Genomic DNA, 22,180 nt, shown 5'->3' with positions numbered 1-22,180 from the left:
GGTGGGTGGGGGTGGACACCAGTTGCTTGAGTCCCAGGTTGGCGAGGTTGTCGAGCAGGGTGCTGGTGTTGCGGTCATTGTTGTTCTCCAGATGGAAGTTGAGGTCTCCCAGGAGGATGTAGTCAGCGGAGGGGAGGGCATGCGGGCTGACGAAGTCGGCGATGTCCTCGCTGAATTGCGTGCGTGGTCCAGGGGGTCGGTAGATCAGGGTGCCTCTGAGGGTGGTGTTCGGGTTGGTGTGGATCTGGAAATGCAGGTGTTCGGCGCTGGTCAGGGTGTTGTCGGTGCTGGTCGTGAGACGGATGGTGTTCCTGTGGATGATGGCGATGCCTCCTCCCATCTGGTTGGCGTTTCGGTCCCTCCGGACGATCTTGTAGCCCTCTGGGACAGCGATGGCGATGTCGGGAGCTGAAGAGGCGTTCATCCAGGTCTCCGTGAGGAAGGCAACGTCAGGGGCTGTGGCGTCTAGGAGGTTCCAGAGTAGGGGTAGGCGGGGTAGGCGGACAACAAGGAAGGAAGCAAGAACACGGGGAAAATACAAATTAAAACAAAACAGGCACAAAAAAACGCAAAAACAAGGGCAAAAAGAGGGAAAAACAAAGCAGGCACAAATTAACGTAAAAACAAAGGGCAAAAACAACCGCAGCGGCGGCAGCCGGCGATCGGCAAACGAGGCAGCAGCGAGGCAGAGGGCAGGCAAGGGGCACACGCAGCAGCTGGTGGCCGTGCGGCGCGGGGGTGTCCCACAAGTGGGTAGACAGGATCTAAATTCTTATCCTGCCTCGACTATGACTCCGTGTGGTATTACTAGATTATTCTTATTAGTCTGTCTGTGTAGCTAACTAAGATTGCACATTTGGCATTTCCATTGGACTCCCATTCTAGTCAGCAATAGCTCTATGCACTGAGTGTAGTCCTCGGGGATTGTCCATAATGTCTTTTCAAGTATTCTAAATGTTTATGCTTTGACCATTGCCAACAATAAAAAGGTGAATGACCACCACCAAGAAAGAATAAGATACTACTTTACTTTTGGTTTGGATAGGAGGACAATCCATTCTACTACTGTTGCAGGGACAAATCTGCACAAACAGAACTATGGACACTAAATAATGCATCGCTTACCTTATCAATTATAATAGGTGCTGTAACTGTTAGACTTTCCACATACCTCAGTGATAACAGACTTTGTAGTTGAACCCCCAATCTCCTTACTGACTAGATAGTGTGGCAGAGTCATTTAGCTCCCAAAGTCACCGATGGCAGAGGCACGGACTCATGCTTGCAAAAATTCGAAAACCTTTAGCTCATCCACTCTAGTCTGGAGGACCAAAAACCACAGAGTCTATTTAAGTTTAAAAGCTTTATTAAAAGTAAACACATTTATTAAATTCAAGTTTGTCATAAAAGTGAACGTGTAACTGAAAATGGAAAAGTGCTTAGTGCTGACGATTAATTGGACACATTTCTTGTGGTCGAGCCGAGCTCTCACCTGGTTTGAACTTGATCCTGCTCGTGTTCTTAGAAGTCAAGGTTCTGTCTGTTAGGAGAAAAAGTGGTGCGTGTTAAAAAGTAAAAAGCAAACATTCATCAGTTGTGCCAAAAAGTGCAGCAAGACAACAGCCTTCCCTGGAAAAAGGGACATTTTTACTCTAGAGTACACAGTCAAAAATTATTAAATTGTACACTTTTTTTCACATTTCTTTCTTCCTCCTAGACCAAATATTATATAGTAATGAGTGGTGTATTCTAACATTTTTAAATGTACTTTGTAGGTGGAACATCTGGAGATGGGGCCAGCGCGGAGGTGGTGGTGGCATTGGACGAGGAGGACAACTCTGGGGAGGAGGCGGTGCAAGTGCCGGACAAGGACATGCCTGTGAGGGTTCACACGGTGGTGGCGGGCAGAGGTAAGCTTTACATTACTTAGTCATTGAGATTGAAGACTGCAGAGGGTGCTTTCTGCACGGGTGTATTATAAAAAAAGCAGGTAGTAGCCTCCTCTAAATGTACTTCGACTTAGCTGTGAAGTTTTTGGCGAGAAGAATCCCAATCAGATCTGAGGTGAACTTGATGGATGGGATGAACGAAAAGCGAAAGAAGGGTGTAAGTAAGTGTGGAAGCACGAGAAATGTAATGATGACTGGCAAAGAAGAATGATATGTGTTTGCTTGGTCCCCGAGGTGGCTGGGAAGGTAAGAAAATGGTATGGTGCATGGCTGGGTGAATGATGAAGCAAGGATGGGTGGAAGGAGAACAGCCTGGGTGGGTGAGACAGAAACTGTATGTGTGCAATATACTTTGAATGGATGGATGCCTGGATCATTCATGGTACTATCTGACTCTTAGATAGCATATGTGAATCTAGAGAGAGTAGACGGTCACTGGATGAACTAAGTGTTACTTTGAAGAACATGTAACACCGCACCCGCACGTCCATTCCAGTGTAGGAAAGGCAAGGAAAAGAAGTTGTAACGTTGTCCAAAGACTACCATGAATAGTAGCAGTAGTTTGTATTGCAACTGCAAGCACAGCATATATCCAGTTATTACGGTGGACACTCCCTACCTCCCTTAATAACTTTAGTTTAGTAGTAGTACGTTATTCATGTGTGGGGGTATCACTGTTCACTCAATAATAAGCAAAGCACCTAAAGTCATCCCATATGTCATCAAATACATCCCATGTGAAGTGATAGATAATCAGATAATTTAGCTTCTTCATTTTCCTTTTCTAATACTCATTTGCACTGTAGGGTGAAAGCTAAATTAATTAAGCAGTAGCCCTTTTAACAGAGTATTCTCAGTGCCACCCGTAATAGAAAAGTAAGAGCTTCACCACCTGCATGTACTGGACCGGTACAGTAACGCAAGTCTGTCTCACTCACCATGGTGTGCGTCTGTTTTTCTCGGGTGCAAGTTCACTGCGCTGGCATTATGCCGGCTTGCATAAGATAACGTACCAATTTTCCTAAACAAGAGAGAAGAAGAAGAATAAGAGTGGTGTACTGTCATAGTCGACTGTAATAGAAGTCCATAGTGCTCGTAGAATTTGTTCCTTAAACTCCCACTAATGTTAGAGCAAGGATGAAGAAGTCGGAGGTTACATAGATACTGTCCTCAATAGTTATGCACTGTGCTTTCAATTTGCTACTTGTACTGTGACAACTTTCTGCTCAATCATTTTGTGTTAATCTTAAGGAGCATTGGTTACAGACTATGTCTTTCTTTTTTCATGTAGTTGCTCCTTCCAAATCCAAGACACCATCAAGGAGGAAGGAGCTGGCTCGAATGGCCCGGCAACGGAGGCTGGATGCCACTGTTGCTGAATATCGGCGGCTGGTGGCCCTGGAGGAGGAGGAGACGCAGTCTGGTACAACAACAACGTCCACTGGGACAGCTGCATCCTCCTCCGTGCGGGCTGCCAGCCAGCGCAGTGCTCCAGCGGTACGGAGCCGGGCTACCAAAGCCAAACGCCACCGCCCAGCAGCAAAGAAAGCAGCTGCCCCTCACAGGATTTGCAAGGCACACCGGCGCCGCTTATCCCTCAGACTGTCCTACCTGGAGCAGGAGGTCCATGACTATAAGAACGTGGTGGAGGGCCTCCGCTTCGAACTTGCCACCCTCCGCAAGGAGCATGATGCCCTGGCTGCTAATTCCAACAGCACCCTGCCATAGTGTCCCTTGCCCCTTTTTTAGAGACTTTTGGGGGGTGGGAATTGGGAGTTGTGATTTTTGGGGACTTTTGAAGGACAATCGTTGGGGTTAGGGAGGGTCTTGCGGGAGATTCTTTTGTTAGGGCTATAAAAATATACTTTTTGAAACTTTATCTGACCATACCTGTTTTTTACTGCTTTTGAGTCTGGTGGGTGGGGGTTTAACATAACAGTAAGTTTGTTTTCCTGAATAGTCCTAGGACTTTAGTAGTACTACCGTCAATCAAATCTCTCGTCTCGCCTAATACTCCATTATACTACCTCCAACCAAACGCCTATCTTACCTGTAATTTCTGTTTGCAAGTAGGGCTAGGCCCAGGGCTGGCTCCACGGGAAACAGCAAATAAGGTTGGCAATCCTGGGCGGATAAAATTTCCTCATAGCGGTGGTACTAGTGGTGTGACACAGTGGCAGTTGCTTGCCTATGAAAAAAAAGAAAATGAAATCTGGTTTGTCCTCCTGAGCAATACAAAGGTACAATACAGAATATAGCAGGTGACAGAAGTACACTAGAACAGTGCCACATTGTAGCCTAACAAATGTTAAAGTATAACTAATTCGGTTGAAGTTCTTTGACATTAGCCATGGATCTTTGTCAAGCAGAGTAAGAATATATCCTCGGATTTCTTCACCAGCCTGTTGCTATCACCTTATCCTCCCCAGCAAGTGTGTGGATTTATTGCTGTAATTTAGTCACACATCAATCAAAACCACACAGCCCGGGGGAAGAGGGTTAGGGTTTGAAAAATGGATGGGTACGGGGGTTTTTGGGAAAGGTTTTGGGAGACAAGAAAAAGTAGCACAGCATGGACAAACAATTGTGAACATAAACAAATCTTTGGGTACAAACCTATCCATCAATCTTTGAAAGTGCATACACTACTGCATGCATGTCAGTTAAAAGTAAGTAGTACTTTCGACAACTGTGGAAGAAAGAATGCGACAGTACAGGGCGTGGGTGGAAATATTGATAACTATATTCAACATAAGGTCTCTGTAGCCAGATACCTGAGAGCCTTGCTGGTCACTATAAATCCATTCACAACAACACTCAATGGGGTTGGTCTGGAAGGTATAGTAGATAGAAAAGGAGAAATTGCTTTTTTTCTAGGTGTCCCCTCACTCACCAGGGTTGCCCCTTGGTGACATGCTTCATCATTGGGGCCATCCCAGTCCTCTACGGCATGGGGCGTGCTGCGACTTGCGAATTACGTAGGAGCACTTACAAATGACTATGTGTGGTGCAGATGTGATAGTGGAGTGGACTAAGTGATGTGTTAAGGGATCAATTTAGAAGCAGAGAGAGATCCAAGAAATGCAGTCACAGTCAGAGAAAAAGGCAAGGGATACTGTATCTATGTGGTTGTAGTGGTCCTGTTGGAAGTGGTAAGTAAGTTGCCTGCAGAAAAAAAATCCTCCTTTTAGCGGCACTCCTCCATTGCAGCCGACGCTTCGTCCATCGATGTTGGTCACCAGAAGACACCCTGTAAAAAAAAGCACAGCATAGACAAACAATGGAACATAAACAATTCTTTGGGTACAAACCTATCCATCAATCTTTGAAAGTGCATGCACTACTGCATGCATGTCAGTGAAAAGTAAGTAGTACATTCGACAACTGTGGAAGAAAGAATGCGACAGTACAGGGCCTGTGTGGAATTATTGATAACGATATTCAACATAAGGTCTCTGTACTTAGCCAGATACCCGAGAGCCTTGCTGGTCACTATAAATCCATTCACAACAACACTCAGTGGGGTTGGTCTGGAAGGTATAGTAGATAGAAAAGGAGAAATTGCTTGTTTTCTAGGTGTCCCCTCACTCACCAGGGTTGCCCCTTGGTGACATGCTTCATCATTGGGGCCATCCCAGTCCTCTACGGCCTGGGGCGTGCTGCGACTTGCGAATTACGTAGGAGCACTTACAAATGACTATGTGTGGTGCAGATGTGATAGTGGAGTGGACTAAGTGATGTGTTAAGGGATCAATTTAGAAGCAGAGAGAGATCCAAGAAATGCAGTCACAGTCAGAGAAAAAGGCAAGGGATACTGTATCTATGTGGTTGTAGTGGTCCTGTTGGAAGTGGTAAGTAAGTTGCCTGCAGAAAAAAAATCCTCCTTTTAGCGGCACTCCTCCATTGCAGCCGACGCTTCGTCCATCGATGTTGGTCACCAGAAGACACCCTGTAAAAAAAAGCACAGCATAGACAAACAATGGAACATAAACAATTCTTTGGGTACAAACCTATCCATCAATCTTTGAAAGTGCATGCACTACTGCATGCATGTCAGTGAAAAGTAAGTAGTACATTCGACAACTGTGGAAGAAAGAATGCGACAGTACAGGGCCTGTGTGGAATTATTGATAACGATATTCAACATAAGGTCTCTGAACTTAGCCAGATACCCGAGAGCCTTGCTGGTCACTATAAATCCATTCACAACAACACTCAGTGGGGTTGGTCTGGAAGGTATAGTAGATAGAAAAGGAGAAATTGCTTGTTTTCTAGGTGTCCCCTCACTCACCAGGGTTGCCCCTTGGTGACATGCTTCATCATTGGGGCCATCCCAGTCCTCTACGGCCTGGGGCGTGCTGCGACTTGCGAATTACGTAGGAGCACTTACAAATGACTATGTGTGGTGCAGATGTGATAGTGGAGTGGACTAAGTGGTGTGTTAAGGGATCAATTTAGAAGCAGAGAGAGATCCAAGAAATGCAGTCACAGTCAGAGAAAAAGGCAAGGGATACTGTATCTATGTGGTTGTAGTGGTCCTGTTGGAAGTGGTAAGTAAGTTGCCTGCAGAAAAAAAATCCTCCTTTTAGCGGCACTCCTCCATTGCAGCCGACGCTTCGTCCATCGATGTTGGTCACCAGAAGACACCCTGTAAAAAAAAGCACAGCATAGACAAACAATGGAACATAAACAATTCTTTGGGTACAAACCTATCCATCAATCTTTGAAAGTGCATGCACTACTGCATGCATGTCAGTGAAAAGTAAGTAGTACATTCGACAACTGTGGAAGAAAGAATGTGACAGTACAGGGCCTGTGTGGAATTATTGATAACGATATTCAACATAAGGTCTCTGTACTTAGCCAGATACCCGAGAGCCTTGCTGGTCACTATAAATCCATTCACAACAACACTCAGTGGGGTTGGTCTGGAAGGTATAGTAGATAGAAAAGGAGAAATTGCTTGTTTTCTAGGTGTCCCCTCACTCACCAGGGTTGCCCCTTGGTGACATGCTTGATCATTGGGGCCATCCCAGTCCTCTACGGCCTGGGGGGTGCTGCGACTTGCGAATTACGTAGGAGCACTTACAGATGACTATGTGTGGTGCAGATGTGATAGTGGAGTGGACTAAGTGATGTGTTAAGGGATCAATTTAGAAGCAGAGAGAGATCCAAGAAATGCAGTCACAGTCAGAGAAAAAGGCAAGGGATACTGTATCTATGTGGTTGTAGTGGTCCTGTTGGAAGTGGTAAGTAAGTTGCCTGCAGAAAAAAAATCCTCCTATTAGCGGCACTCCTCCATTGCAGCCGACGCTTCGTCCATCGATGTTGGTCACCAGAAGACACCCTGTCCACTGCCTGCCTGATGCTGAATTGTGGCTCGCTACTGTGAAGCCTGACTCCATCCTTTTTTCCCCATTGCAGAGACTGAAACCCGGCCTGTAATTATTCAACGAAAAACAGGAAGTGATATAATATTACAACACCACTGATAAATAAATATAAGGTATGTAGGCTGTGGAGTGCAAAAAGTCACAATTTGATTTTCCTAGTAGACAGTACAATATTTTTGAAAGTGCGTACTCTGAGTCACCTTTTGAAGGATAAATAAGTATGGGCAAATTAATGTAGCGGATCTTGCCCCTCAAGCTAGGTGTACTGTAAACTGTGTTTTAGAACAAAATTAGATCTTCCTAGCAGTGCTCCCACCCAGACCCTTACTAAAGCCAGTCGCAAAAATGTAGAAGACCCCCAATCAAATCTCAAAAAACGAGGCCTAGCAGAAAACTGGTGACAAAACTTACTTTGAAAGTAAAAGTAGGCCGAAGTACCCCCTTCCTAATTACCCCTTACCCACCGTGGATTGCATTCAAACCACTTGCAAGCAACCAAGCAAAAGTAGCCATAGCCAGCATCGCTCCAAGGCTCGAAATCCCCCCCACTCAAACACATGCAATAGAATTACTGCTAACCCTAACGAACCCTAAGTTAAGAATAGTGGCAAAGGCTTTCTTTAACTATGCCAAATCCCCCCTTTCCCACCATGGATTTTCTTCAAATGACTTGCAACCAAAATTACACATTCTCACGAGTGCTCTAAGACCCCAGAACTCAGTTGGAAAAATCTAGAACACCCCGAAACACATGCAATCCTGCTGCTAGGGCTAACCCTAACGAACCCTAAGTTACAAAAAGTGCCAAAAGGCTTTTCCGCGAGGATTTTGTCCCAACCACTTCTACCCGGTATTAGACCTTCCCAGGAATGCCCCAAGACACACCAACCCACCCGCCAAGAAGCATAACACCCCCAAACAGGCCAAAAGCATAATCTCATACTTGCAATATTTCTCGGCCTTCGGTCCAAACGCGCTGCGTAGCTAGGCCATAAGTCGGGGTTGCCACGACGGATTTCCTGAAAAGCAAATGCAATCAAGATTAGAGTGTCCCAGCAGTGCTCCCAGACCACGAAACTCACCCACAAACACCAGGAATCCCCCCAAGCAGGCCCCCGAAAACGCTACATTGAGCAAAATGTCAGAAATAGCCCAAAAAAAAATCGGCCTGGATTTTGTCCCAACCACTTCTACCCGGTATTAGACCTTCCCAGGAATGCCCCAAGACCCGCCAACCCACCCGCCAAGAAGCATAACACCCCCAAACAGGCCAAAAGCAAAATCTCATACTTGCAATATTTCTCGGCCTTCGGTCCAAACGCACTGCGTAGCTAGGCCATAAGTCGGGGTTGCCACGACGGATTTCCTGAAAAGCAAATGCAATCAAGATTAGAGTGTCCCAGCAGTGCTCCCAGACCACGAAACTCACCCACAAACAGACGGACCCCCCCCTAAGAGCACCTCAAAGGCAAGCAAGTCATCAAAAACACAAAAAAAATTCCGCCTGGGATTTGGTCCAAAACACTTTTATCCGGTATTAGAGCTTCCCAGCAATGGCCCCAGAGCCGTCAACCCAGGAGAAAACGAGTAGAAGACCCCCAAACAGCCAAAGAGCAAAAGTACAAAAATGGGGACTTAGTCAATTTTTCACAAATTTCCCAAATCACTCCGCGCGCGCTCTGCAGCTAGGCCCTAACTCCCCTCTGCCACCATGGATTTGCTTCAAACCTCTTGCAAAGTAAAGTATATATAGCCAGCAGTGCTCCCAGACCACGAAACTCACCCACAACCACCAGGAAGCCCCCCAAACAGGCCCCCGAAAACGCTACATTGAGCAAAATGTCAGAAATAGCCCAAAAAAAAAATCGGCCTGGATTTTGTCCCAACCACTTCTACCCGGTATTAGACCTTCCCAGGAATGCCCCAAGACCCGCCAACCCACCCGCCAAGAAGCATAACACCCCCAAACAGGCCTAAAGCAAAATCTCATACTTGCAATATTTCTCGGCCTTCGGTCCAAACGCGCTGCGTAGCTAGGCCATAAGTCGGGGTTGCCACGACGGATTTCCTGAAAAGCAAATGCAATCAAGATTAGAGTGTCCCAGCAGTGCTCCCAGACCACGAAACTCACCCACAAACACCAGGAAGCCCCCCAAACAGGCCCCCGAAAACGCTACATAGAGCAAAATGTCAGAAATAGCCCCAAAAAAATCGGCCTGGATTTTGTCCCAACCACTTCTACCCGGTATTAGACCTTCCCAGGAATGCCCCAAGACCCGCCAACCCACCCGCCAAGAAGCATAACACCCCCAAACAGGCCAAAAGCAAAATCTCATACTTGCAATATTTCTCGGCCTTCGGTCCAAACGCGCTGCGTAGCTAGGCCATAAGTCGGGGTTGGCACGACGGATTTCCTGAAAAGCAAATGCAATCAAGATTAGAGTGTCCCAGCAATGCTCCCAGACCACGAAACTCACCCACAAACAGACGGAACCTTCCCTAAGAGCACCTAAAAGGCAAGCAAGTCATCAAAAACACAAAAAAATTTCTTCCTGGGATTTGGTCCAAACCACTTTTATCCGGTATTAGAGCTTCCCAACAATGGTCCCAGAGCCGTCAACTCACCTGCAAAGAGGTACAACAACACCCCCACAAGTGCTGAGTCTTTCTTCATTGGGCGTAAACCAGCCCTCTGGTTTGATGGAAATAGGAGTCTGGAGGAGGAGGATAGAGGAGCATGTTCTTCTGAACTTGTGAACCTGAGGAATGCAGACTGCGGCAACTTCAAATCAATTAGCAAACCAGCGAAGACAGTTCTGCTGATGGGCTTGTTTTTGTGATTAGGTGATTAAAGTTTGAATTATATTAACTGTGCACAACAAAGAAAGACAGACACACAGGAATAAAAGTGAATAGGGCCGAAAAAGAAAGTTATTGATTCGTTGTCTCATTTTCAGGGCTCGGTATCACGGTCCAGGAATAAGAATAAGGCTTCGTCATCATACTCTGCGAATTCAGGCAGGGTGAGCTCAGTGTCACCTGACAGAGTAGAAATTCCCTCATCTATGTTGCTGGCCACCTCCTCTTCATCCGGCACGCTCTCTCGTACTCTGAAATCTGGTGGTATGAGGTGCTGATTCAGCTTGATCATTGTTAACCTCTCCACATTTTTGGGCGAGAGGCGGCTCCGTTTGGGAGTTACAATCCCACCAGCCGCACTGAAAACCCGTTCAGAAGACACGCTTGCGAGTGGGCAAGACAAGTAGTTTAAAGCCAGGTTGGTGAGCTGTGGCCACAATTCTTTTTTCCCATGCAAATACGCCAATGGGTCAGAATTAACATAGACCTCTGTTGAGTCATTCAGATAGTCCTTCACCATCGACTCAAGGTCCTCATCCAAGGTTCCTCCACTTTGCTTAGCTCTTGCTGTGCCTCTGACCTTTTGAGAACCAAACCCACGCAGAGCTAGCCAATCCTCTTCAGCCTCCAATGTTTCTGTTGTGTTTCGTGCAGATGATCCGGTTGCCGGTGTCTTTAACGGCTGAGAGGTCACTTGTGCCACAGCCACAGGTGCAGAAGTGGATTGTTTTGACTGGGGATGGCCTGCTGATGTACTGCCATTTCCTTCAATTTCCAGCCGTTCTGTTTCAAACCTCTTGGCTGACAAGGCTAGCCAACGTTTGTACTTTGGAACATGTTCATCATCAAAAGGAAAGAATGCTTGGCCTGCCAGCGCCTTTTTGTAGCGTGGATCCAGAATAGTAGCACAAATGTAATGCTGTTCTGAGTGGATCTTTTTAAGACGTTCATCACCTTGTAGGAGCTCTAATAATTGCTCAGCCAGAAGCAAAGAGTCTTGGTTTTTGTCATCTTTTTCAAACACAGAACACACCTCCTTCAGTTGGTCCTCCAGCATGTACAACAATGGGATAGCTTTTCCCAAATTAGAGTCCTCCTTGCTGACTGCACGCGTGAAGAACTCAAAAGGACGAAGCATGCGTGTCAGGCTTTCAACTATGTTCTATTGCGGCCCACCCAGCCTCAGCTCCTCTGTACCCTCTTTAAGGAAATATTGATCGAGTTCCGTATACTGCTCATACAGACGCTCAAGCATGTAGAAGGTTGAGTTCCAACGTGTTACCACCTCCTGGATGAGTGCTTTCACAGGCATTTGACGTTGATATAGCAGGCTCCTCAGCTGCTTCCGGGCCTTAAAAGAATGGCTGAAATGCTTGCACATTTTTTGGCAGGTGTCCAATACACTGTACGCTGCACTGCCTTTATTACCCAAGAATTTTTGGACAACCAGGTTTATACAGTGCGCCAAACACGGCACTCTGAAATAGTAACCGTCCCTCATGGCCTTAACTATATTGGCGCCATTGTCCGTGGAAACATAACCAACCTTGCGTTTTAGTGGGGACAGCCAGTTAAGGACCTTTGTGTTAAAGACATCCAAAATGTTTTCTGCTGTGTGACGTTTCTCCAAACCAAACATGGCTAGTGTTGCATGTTTCCGAGCAGCTTTAAAAACAATGTTCGTGTCAACACCTGTGTTTAGCTTTGCTTTAGCCCCTGAAAAAGAGACCCAGTGTGCAGTGATGCACATGTAATCAGCGCCTGCGCCACTGGTCCACATGTCTGTTGTCAGATGTATAGTGTGAACAGCACTCTTCTGCAAAGCTGCCCCAATCACCTTCAGAACATCTTCATGTAGTGCTGGAACCGCAACTCAGGCAAAATAGAACCGGCTAGGAACCTTCCATTTAGGGCAGAGCGCTGCCACTAATTCTAGAAAACCAACCCCTTCTACAAAAGAAAAAGGGAGAAGGTCCAGAGCTAGCATTTTAGCCAGCTTAGTGTTATACAGACGCGTCATTGGGTGGTTGCGTTCATATTGCGCTTCTGTAAACAACATCTTTTTAATGTTGCCCTGGACCAAGGATTTACGGGATGATGATGATATCTTCGACCCAGTTACGCTCGCTGATGAACTTTTCCGCATTGATGTCTCACTCTCTCCCACACTCTTAGTGTGGCTCACATGGGTTGTGCTGCTGACAGGGGTACTGGGTGTAAGTGAAGTGTTTGAATCGTCTTCTTCCTCCTCGTCATCATCAGATGAAAAATCAACGTTTTCATTGCGTGCAATTCGGGCTTCCTTGATCGCGTGTAGGTGCGCAAACCATTGGACATCGTGCGTTCTCCTAAGATGACCTCTCTGGCCTCCGGTACCATAGTTGGTACCAAACTTACCACGACTAACTCGAAGCTTACAAATGCTACAAATGGCTACGTTTTCCTTTTTTGGGCAAACACTAAAGAAGTCCCAAACTGGAGACTTGAAATGTCTTTGGGGGCCGGAGGAGGCGGCGATACTGGTGGTGGTGGTCCTGCTGCTAATGCCAGATGAAGTGGAGGATGTGGATTGCCGAACTTCAGTACGTTTTGCACTTTCACCACCACGAATTGAGGTCGAGGACGAGGTGGGTACCTTCTTGCGAGGAAGAAATATGGAAGCGGTAGGTTTTGGTGTACTACTTAACTCCAAATCTAATGATTCCATTTCCATTGCCTCCTCGCCGACATCATCATCACGCTCAGCAGCTTCTCGGGATAGGGTCAAAATGTCTCTTTGCTGCATGCCCGGTGGGGCTGCAGTGACCTTTGTGATGACTGGCTCGTCGTCATCGTGAGAGGCTTCATCACCAGCAGTATGTGTCACTTCTTGTTGAGCCTCATCACACTCCATAGGTTTGAGTTTTTGGACGACCTTCCTTTTACGCTTAGGTACCGGTGTCAGATCATGGTGTGCCTCACTGTCAGACCGCAGTTGTGGTTCCCAAGACAGATCACTTGCATCAGAACGAGGTGGGCTTGAAGAAGATGTAGACACCCCCCTTGATCTTTTCCTTGCTAGGGATGTGGAAGACAATGAATGATCATCAGGAGGAGTGGCTTCCAATGATACCTCGGCTTCATTGTCGATTTCCTGATGTGCCCCTACTTCGGGAGGAACAACTATTGTGGGCACTTGTGAACCTCCATGCACCTTTGCTTGCGCATCTCCTTTTGCTGCCTCTCCTTCCACATGTACTTGGGCGTGTACTTGCACATGGTGTTGTTGTTGCGGCTGTGGTTGTTCAACACTTGTCAGATGAGTTACAACAACCTGTGTTGATTCAGGGAGATTGCTGCTACTTTCTTGCGATGAGCCAACATCACTGGTCGATGGTGATTGGAGAAGTACACTGACTGCCTCTGAAGCACTCAAGGGCTTTGACTTAAGTTGGCGTGGTGGTGGAGGCACTGAACCCAATGGAGCAGGGGTGCTGCTCCCAGCTTGGTCCCCAGCAGATCCTGCTGCTGCAGGCGTACTTTTTTTTTTTCTCCCAAAAAACGTGGCGGGTGGCACACCAGCCTCCTTGGTAACTTGCTTCTTCTGCTCCTTACTAGCAACTTTCTTGCTAGAGGAGCTACGGAGACCTTTCTTTGGGGCCATCTTCTTCAGAGCAGGTCAGACAGCAGGCCGCAGTTGCACAAATTGTAGAGTTGTCTGAGGCCAGACGTGACGTCGCGTGACGTTATGCTGCACACACACACCGCTGCAGGACTTCTTCCTGGCACTGGTGGTTCTCTTGAGTCTTGTGCACCTAAAAAAAATGGAAGACAGAGGAACATCAGTTCAGTTATAGAGCACAAAACAATCGAAAAACACTGCAAAATCAGCACAATCCCAATCCATCCATGCCCTCCATAATGTTTAAATTCAAGACAACCCACAGAAAGACTAGGCCCATGCAAGACTCACTACCCCTGGGCATAAATAAAGGTTGAAAAGTAGGCAAAATGGTTGGAGGCCTAACAACAAAGCCTGCATTAAAAATGGCCACTTGCCTGCCAGCACATGGCCAGTGCCTGTAGCTGCACTCAAAATGGCCACCAGCCACATGGCCTGTCCCTCCCCATGAACACCCCCAAAAATCGAAAAACACTGCAAAATCAGCACAATCCCATTCCATCCATGCCCTCCATGATGTTTAAGTTCAAGACAACCCACAGAAAGACTAGGCCCATGCTAGACTCAAATACCCCTGGTGAAAAGGCCACAAGTACAGGCCCAAAAAACGAAAATCACTGACAAATCTGCACAATCCCATTCCATCCATGGCCTCCATGATGTTTAAATTCAAGACAACCCACAGAAAGACTAGGCCCATGCAAGACTCACTACCCCTGGGCATAAATAAAGGTTGAAAAGTAGGCAAAATGGTTGGAGGCCTAACAACAAAGCCTGCATTCAAAATGGCCACTTGCCTGCCAGCACATGGCCAGTGCCTGTAGCTGCACTCAAAATGGCCACCAGCCACATGGCCTGTCCCTCCCCATGAACACCCCCAAAAATCGAAAAACACTGCAAAATCAGCACAATCCCATTCCATCCATGGCCTCCATGATGTTTAAATTCAAGACAACCCAGAAAAAGACTAGGCCCATGCAAGACTCACTACCCCTGGGCATAAATAAAGGTTGAAAAGTAGGCAAAATGGTTGGAGGCCTAACAACAAAGCCTGCATTAAAAATGGCCACTTGCCTGCCAGCACATGGCCAGTGCCTGTAGCTGCACTCAAAATGGCCACCAGCCACATGGCCTGTCCCTCCCCATGAACACCCCCAAAAATCGAAAAACACTGCAAAATCAGCGCAATCCCATTCCATCCATGCCCTCCATGATGTTTAAGTTCAAGACAGCCCACAGAAAGACTAGGCCCATGCTAGACTCAAATACCCCTGGTGAAAAGGCCACAAGTACAGGCCCAAAAAACGAAAATCACTGAAAAATCTGCACAATCCCATTCCATCCATGGCCTCCATGATGTTTAAATTCAAGACAACCCACAGAAAGACTAGGCCCATGCAAGACTCACTACCCCTGGGCATAAATAAAGGTTGAAAAGTAGGCAAAATGGTTGGAGGCCTAACAACAAAGCCTGCATTAAAAATGGCCACTTGCCTGCCAGCACATGGCCAGTGCCTGTAGCTGCACTCAAAATGGCCACCAGCCACATGGCCTGTCCCTCCCCATGAACACCCCCAAAAATCGAAAAACACTGCAAAATCAGCACAATCCCATTCCATCCATGGCCTCCATGATGTTTAAATTCAAGACAACCCACAGAAAGACTAGACCCATGCAAGACTCACTACCCCTGGGCATAAATAAAGGTTGAAAAGTAGGCAAAATGGTTGGAGGCCTAACAACAAAGCCTGCATTCAAAATGGCCACTTGCCTGCCAGCACATGGCCAGTGCCTGTAGCTGCACTCAAAATGGCCACCAGCCACATGGCCTGTCCCTCCCCATGAACACCCCCAAAAATCGAAAAACACTGCAAAATCAGCACAATCCCATTCCATCCATGGCCTCCATGATGTTTAAATTCAAGACAACCCACAGAAAGACTAGGCCCATGCAAGACTCACTACCCCTGGGCATAAATAAAGGTTGAAAAGTAGGCAAAATGGTTGGAGGCCTAACAACAAAGCCTGCATTCAAAATGGCCACTTGCCTGCCAGCACATGGCCAGTGCCTGTAGCTGCACTCAAAATGGCCACCAGCCACATGGCCTGTCCCTCCCCATGAACACCCCCAAAAATCGAAAAACACTGCAAAATCAGCACAATCCCATTCCATCCATGGCCTCCATGATGTTTAAATTCAAGACAACCCACAGAAAGACTAGGCCCATGCAAGACTCACTACCCCTGGGCATAAATAAAGGTTGAAAAGTAGGCAAAATGGTTGGAGGCCTAACAACAAAGCCTGCATTCAAAATGGCCACTTGCCTGCCAGCACATGGCCAGTGCCTGTAGCTGCACTCAAAATGGCCACCAGCCACATGGCCTGTCCCTCCCCATGAACACCCCCAAAAATCGAAAAACACTGCAAAATCAGCACAATCCCATTCCATCCATGGCCTCCATGATGTTTAAATTCAAGACAACCCACAGAAAGACTAGGCCCATGCAAGACTCACTACCCCTGGGCATAAATAAAGGTTGAAAAGTAGGCAAAATGGTTGGAGGCCTAACAACAAAGCCTGCATTCAAAATGGCCACTTGCCTGCCAGCACATGGCCAGTGCCTGTAGCTGCACTCAAAATGGCCACCAGCCACATGGCCTGTCCCTCCCCATGAACACCCCCAAAAATCGAAAAACACTGCAAAATCAGCACAATCCCATTCCATCCATGCCCTCCATGATGTTTAAGTTCAAGACAGCCCACAGAAAGACTAGGCCCATGCTAGACTCAAATACCCCTGGTGAAAAGGCCACAAGTACAGGCCCAAAAAACGAAAAGCACTGAAAAATCAGCACAATCCCATTCCATCTGTGCCCTCCATGATGTTTAAATTCAAGACAACCTACAGAAAGACTAGGCCCATGCTAGACTCAAATACCCCTGGTGAAAAGGCCACAAGTACAGCCCCAAAAAACAAAAATCACTGAAAAATCAGCACAATCCCAATCCATCCATGGCCTCCATGATGTTGAAGTTCAAGACAACCCACAGAAAGACTCAGTCCACCCACCACTGAGTACCCCTGGGCAAAAGGCCCCAAAACAGCCCAAAAATTGAAAATTCCAAAATTTTAATTGCAGCAACTGCAATGCCCCAAACAAACTTACTTGTAAAATTTCTAATCCAGCAGTGATCCAAAGAAAGTCAAAAAGGCCTCAAATCCAAATATCCAGCAGCATCCACAAAAAGTAATCCTTCCAGCTCCAGACCCAAATGAAAAGTGACCAGGAGATGGACAAAGCACTGGGAGGAGCCTGCTGAACAGGAACAGGAAGTTGAAGACTGTGGGGCACTTCCTTCCTCCCACCCCCCTGCCCCCCTCCCCAAAATGGACTCCTCGCTAAAAAAGTGCAGCCAAATGTCAAACTAAGGAGTTATTCAGATAAAAATCATAATTTCTAGAAGGTTTATGCTGCTTGCTGGTGGATTTCTTGTGCAGAATTGCAAATTTTATATTTTCGCTCGCCGCATCTGAAATCTCGCAATTGCGAAGTACCGCGAGACGTGATCTCGCCGTACTCGCGTTGACAAACCATCGCTGGCAAGCCGCGATGACGTAATCGCGCTCGCCAATTCCCGCGAGATCACACAGCAAGATCCAAAATGGCGCAGCACTCGCAAACTATCGAGAAAAACAACTCGGCAAACGATGATAAACGCCGCGCGCCTCAAAAATTGTATCACCAACGCCGCGCGCCGCCAAAAAAATCCGCTGCGTGCGAATTTGCGGATTTTGCGGGAAATTCGCAAATCTCGCGGATTGCGAATTTCCCAACAATCCGGAAAATCCGCGAGCGTAACGGATTTTCCGCCCATGCTTAATTGCTGGGTCAGTAATTTGTGCCTCAGATGGGACATATTGAATTTCTACACCTAGTGACTTTAGTCAGGTAACTAAGATAAATGGTGCATGAGTAGCAAAGTCAGACGTCAGCCACAGAGAGGCTATTTCGTGTATCTGGTTGGAATCTCAGAATCTGGTGAAGTTGGAAATTCACATTCTTCACATCATTGATAAATGAGCAGTTATGTCCAGACGGCTCTCAGGGCTGAGAATCCCACTCTTAGGGGCATATTATCAAGGGGGTTTATCTCCGCTTTTTTGGCTTTAAAAGCCAAGAAAGCGGAGATAAAATTATCTCCCTATAACCTAGCTGTCGCTAACACCAGTTAGCGACAGCTAGTAGGAGATAGCGACCATCTTGGGCCCCACTTTGCATGTCAGTGATATTTATCACTAATGACATGCAAAGTGGGCGTGCCAAAATATTAGCGACTGGAAACAGTCGCTAACATCGCTATCTCTTATTACCAACTTTTGGAGATATTCGCGCTAAGCGCGAATATCTCCAAAAGCTAACACCTGCCCTGAGCAGTTCTGAGCCATGTTATCCATGGGAGGTGGATAACATGGCTAAGAGCATTAGCTCGGTAATGCATGAATATCGCTGACGTTTCAGCGATATTCATGCATTGCGGCCATTTTTTTATCGCATTTGTGATAAACCTTGGTAATAACAAGGTTTATCTGCGATAAAAATCGCCACAGCTCAGCGGTACATTTTTGTCTCTAACCAAGCAATAGCGATAATTATCGCTATTGCTTGGTAATATGCCCCTTAGTTTGTCCTTCAGACGAGGCCCTGTCAGATAACATTCTTATGTCTGTGCGTTTACAAGGCACTCTAGAAAATAGATATTAAATTCGAGAATATCAGACATTGATTTTCATGCTGAAATCAAAAAATGGCTTTCAGCTGGGAGGCCAAAACAGTATTGCCTATTCGCTATTGCAATACACATTTTTCTCCCCACAAAATGGAACATGCAGTGTCTAAGCCTAAGCCCAGATGCCTTTTCAGGGAGACCAGGAAGTGATTCTTCGTTTTAGGATCTTTGAGGTCAGCCCTCAGACTGAAGTACTAAAGTATACAATGAAGTGATAGATGGAATACTTGGATTAATCTCGGCCACTAGTAATTACTTGGGCCGCATCTCAGTCCATTGTTACTTTGCACACCATGTCACCTAAGTTCGGACCCAGCTTTATGCAAATAAACCTTGTACCTTCTCTAATAGGAACGGTCCAGCCCAAACTGCTGAGCTAGGTCCTCCCTAAACCAGAACACAAGCAACCCAGGACTAGTTTCACCCCGGTTAGGGCTCATTAGACAGGTATAGCTTAGTTCCAGTGACACAGTGTGCATGGGAAAAACATCTGGGCATACCCGTGCCACTTAGGGTGACACACTAAAGTATACAAAAAAGTGATGGGTGGAATACTTAAACTAATCTCAGCCACTGGTAATTACTCGGGCTTCATCCCAGTCTATTATTAATTTGCACAGCATGTCACCTATATTTGAATCCAGCTATATGCAAATTAACCTTGGCCCTGCTCCACTAGGAACAGTCCAACCCAAAATACTAAGCCAGGTCCTCCCTGAACAGGAACACAAGCAACCCAGGAGCGGTTTCCCCCTGGTTAGGGCTCATCAGGCAGTTATGGCATGGTTCCAGTGGCACAGTGTGCATGTGACAAATATGTGGGCACACCCATCTCACTTTAATTGACACATTAAAGTATAAAAAGTGATGGATGTAATTCTTGAATTAATCTCAGTCACCTCTAATTAATCCGCCTGCATCCCAGTCCATCATTACTTTGCACACCATGCCACTTCAGTTAGGACCCAGCTATGTGCAAATAAGCCTTGCCCCTACTTCAATAGGAACAGTCCAGTCCAAACTGCCAAGCCAGGTACTCCTTAAACTGGAACATAAGCAACCCAGGACGAGTTTCACTCTAGTTAGGGCTCATCAGGCATGTATAGCTAAGGTCCAGTGACATAGTGTGCATGGGAAAAATGTCTGGGAATACCCGTGCCACTTAGGGCGACACACTAAAGTAAACAAAAAAGTGATGGGTGGAATGCTTGAACTAATCTCAGCCAATAGTAATCTCTCGGGCCGCATCCCAGTCCATTGTTACTTTGCACACCATGTCACCTCAGAGTTGATCCAGCTGTATGAAAATAAGCCTTGGCACTGCTCCAATAGGAGCAGTCCAACCTAAACCGCCAAGTCAGGTCCTTCCTGAACCAGAACACAAGCAACCCAGGACACATTTTACCCTAGTTAGGGCTCATCAGCCAGGTATAGCCTGAATACAATGACACAGTGTGCACAGGACCAATGTCAGGGCATACCCATCCCACTTAGGGCAACACACTTAAGTATACAAAAAAGTGACGGATGGAATTCTTAAATTAACATCAGCCACTGGTGATTACTCATGCTGCATACCAGTCCATCATTATTTTGCCCAACATGGCACCTCTGTTTGGAATCTTCCACATGAAAATCCGTCTTGTCCCTGCTCCAATAGGAGCCGTCCAGCCAGAATGGTGAAACAGGGTCCTCTCCTTTATATACTGTAGTTTAACCAGACTCAAATCAGCAGGTGTTCTAATCTCTCACCCCCACCTCCACCCAGCAGAAGCACTCTGACAAGGGTGAAAAAAAATCTCCAACAGCAGCAACAGGAGCAGTGCGAGGAAGTTAAGCATCTTTCGCTCATGTTGTCATTATCTGCTTGCAGCAAAGTTAGCCCTGCGTATATGCGGTTATTTTTGTTTATAATTGTTATGTGATTGTCAATGAAAATGCACTGGCCTCCATTCCAAATAAAGGAGTGATTGCATCTCTGAAAAATAATTCTAAAATGTTCAGAGTTAATCCAGTGGAGTAAGCAAAATTACACAAGCATCTCCCCAACCCAGCACCCATGCAAACAAACTAGATCCTAAGTTCGAATTCCACGCCCTTTTTTATGCACACGTGTAAAATAACAAAACGTGTATAATTCTAAATGCAGAGCCATCCGTTCCAAAATGGCAGCCACCACAATTCCTACAAATGCCCCTACCTCTGCCCTTCAACTGTTTCTATAATGAATACATCATCAAGACACGCGCCTTCTGATTTCTAGTTCTCTAGGTGGGTTAAGCATGCACAGGCTACGTTTTATCCCCAGAGACATGCAGAGATGCTCTTCCACAGAATAAATATAGAAAGCTAACCCAAAAGTAATCATAAACCATACTAAGGCAGGCATTTCGTCTACGTCGAGTATGCCCTTGCTTGCCCCCTGAAGAGGTGTCATGACAGCAGGCGGCACTATAAAGATAAGCAAATATAAACAAATGTAAACGCAATTGACATTTTCAGAGTTGGTGCAGACAAGGCTCTTTCTGTTTGTCTCGGTGGCACAATCTGATGATTCAAAAACATGAAAGTGGGCCTATTGCTTAGTAAGTCTTAGGCGTTAAGACTCTGTTAAGCAGCACCTTATCAAACAAACATCCCAATCATTGTTTTAGCTCTAATATCTCCCCCAAATCAACCCTTTTCATGCAGAAGCACGAGGTTACTTCGCAGGTGAGTTACTGCAGGGTTCGAGGTGATAAATATGTCTGAGAGGAGCAGGCACGCCTGCCACTAGCACAGCTTGGGTCAATACTCCGCCATAATCAAACTGAGCCAACCATGTGGGGACTTCATCGGGACTGCAGCAAGGAACCGTGTCTCAGACTGCACTCGGCTTGTTCTCATGTTTTATTATTTTACCTACTACTCAACTTTCTCAGCGACTGCGTGGAGACTCCTTTCTACTCGCACTGCGAGAAATGGGCTATTCTACCTACAGCCAAAAGCGGCTCTAGCAAAAATGTTCAATTTAGCCCCTCTCCCATCCTCCTCTCGCATTTCTATCTCTACCCTTCTACCTCTTTCTCTTTTTCCTGCGCGGCGCGTTCTATTGAGCGGGCGGGGCCATGACGGAACCGCTCCGTCACGAGCACAGCACAACCGACGCTGGTGACGGAGCGGTTCCGTCACCAGCATGCGCCCGCCGCTCGGCCGCCCTCCCCCCTTAGCACTGTGGCGGAATAGCCACCGCAGTGAAGGGGTTAAGGCTTCTCAAAAATGCCCTTCTCTCTCTAGTGATTCTGTGAATCCACCCTCATAGGGATATTTGCCTAAGAATTAGACTTCTGGCGTATTCTGACTTTGGCAGTGCACTGCCGGGTCCGCCCGTCACTGCACCGCCGATAGCCATGGTTAGACCGCTCGCCAGATTAGGATTTCCTCTTGTCTGGCCGGCTTTGTTTTTGACGTTCCCACGGCAGTGCCCTGAAAATGGGCAACGCAATGGGAACGCCAAAAACAGCTCCTGCACGGAATGGAGTGAAAAAT

The sequence above is a fragment of the Lissotriton vulgaris genome, chromosome 2_1 (assembly GCF_964263255.1).
Source record: "Lissotriton vulgaris chromosome 2_1, aLisVul1.2, whole genome shotgun sequence".
NCBI classification, from domain to species: Eukaryota; Metazoa; Chordata; class Amphibia; order Caudata; family Salamandridae; genus Lissotriton; species Lissotriton vulgaris.
This window is presented reverse-complemented; position numbering follows the sequence as displayed.